Genomic DNA, 1,838 nt, shown 5'->3' with positions numbered 1-1,838 from the left:
AGAAGAAGAAAGTAAACTTTATTATTAATTTGGATCACGTGGCTTTAGTATAAGGTTTTTTTGTGATTATTAAAACCTCAATAAAATGATGCTAGAAGAAGAAAGTAAACTTTATTATTAATTTGGATCACGTGGCTTTAGTATAAGGTTTTTTTGTGATTATTAAAACCTCAATAAAATGATGCTAGAAGAAGAAAGTAAACTTTATTATTAATTTGGATCACGTGGCTTTAGAATAGTTTTTTCCCCATTTCTATCTCTCCTTGCTTCCGTGTCATACAGAAACTCAGAAAACTTTGAACATGGAGGATTTGTGTGTGTGTGTTTTCAGTGCACAGCTACACAAAGGACCATCTGCGCTCTGTGCTCCGTATGGAATGATACTTTGGATTTTAGCGTTGTAAGTCCTTATGGTTTGATCACGGGTCACAACAGTTTGTAGGCCTGAATTTCAATGCTGCTCATTGCTAGCCATTCAAGCCCCCCCCCCCACTGGTGGATATCATTAGCCATTCAAAACCCCACTGGTGGGTTGAATTGTAGTGACGACGGTCATCACTAGTAATTCAAGACCTCCCCCCTCCACTGGTGAGTTTGAACCGTACTAATGAACTAAACACTCACTCAGTAAAATTAGTTAACTGCTGAAACTGACCAGTTACGGAAACCTGTACACTACCATCTTTTCCCCAAGAAAAGCTTTTTGTTATTCACAAAACATGTATATTAATTTGGTTAAGATAACTCCATAAATAATCACTTGTAACTTATTACTCATTTATTCAATAATTAATATTTACAGAAATAAAAACGTGGCCTAGCATGGCCAGGTGGTTAGGGCACTCGACTCGCAATCTGCGGGTCGCGAGTTCAGATCTCCGTCTCACCAAACATACTCGCCCTTTCAGGCGTGGAAGTGTTATAATGTGTTGTTAATCCCACTATTCGTTAGTAAAAAAGTAGCCCAAGAATTGGCGCTGGGTGGTGATGACTAGTCTTTCAGTGTTAAATTAGGAACTGCTAGCACAGATAGCCCTCATGTAGTTTTGCGCGAAATTCAAAACAAACCCGTAAAAACGTGTAAATGTTTGATTTCATGTGCGTTATATAATCAGGTACACACATGTTTACTCTGTTTTACACAGCAAAGCCGAGGCGTGTAAGATAAACACATCGTTTCCTTACTCTAGGTTAATTTTAACCTGCTTAAAAAAAATATGCAGAGGAGCATCGCTAGAGCGATCCTTGGTTCAATCTTTTCATAAAACTGTGGAAACAAATATCTTTGTCCTAAATCACCAACTTGTAAACTTAACAGGTTTGAATGTGCTTCAGAAAGATTGGTGATCTTGCTTTCATGTCAACTAATTATTCTACAACTAGCGTATAGCAACTACTACTACTCCTACCCTATAGTGTAACCTAACCTCACATTTTATAGCTAACTGAAATTAAAAAAGTATTTGCGAAATCAAGCTTGACCAAAAAAAAAACGGCAGAAAAGTCGAGGCAGTCAAACGTCGGTAAATTCCTTTGAGGCAATCAAAATTAAGATCATTCATGAAATGAATTCGTGGCATATTCATAGAATAATCTATATACTACTAAAATTCTGAGGTTGTTTGTTTGTTTGCTTGTCTGTAACTAAATACAACAAAAACGGCACAAAATAGCGCCATATTTGTAATGAAATGAGAATAGAAACAGAATAAAACAAGTTTTGTTAAAATCGGGCCACGGGTTACCGACATTAGCGCCGTTTATCGGGTCACTTTTATGAAAATTTCTAGCATGAGTAATTTTACATCACACTACCATTCGCGCTCTTTATGAAACTT

The 1,838-nt window shown here is 36.8% G+C and overlaps 1 protein-coding gene across 1 annotated transcript in view; it reads right to left on the bottom strand.

The window, feature by feature from the left end:
- The window catches only part of LOC111088775, a 30,372-nt gene that overhangs the window by 3,025 nt on the left and 25,509 nt on the right, over positions 1-1,838 (bottom strand). The window lies entirely within an intron of this gene.

The sequence above is a fragment of the Limulus polyphemus genome, unplaced genomic scaffold (genome assembly GCF_000517525.1).
Source record: "Limulus polyphemus unplaced genomic scaffold, Limulus_polyphemus-2.1.2 Scaffold4409, whole genome shotgun sequence".
NCBI classification, from domain to species: Eukaryota; Metazoa; Arthropoda; class Merostomata; order Xiphosura; family Limulidae; genus Limulus; species Limulus polyphemus.
This window is presented reverse-complemented; position numbering and strand designations above follow the sequence as displayed.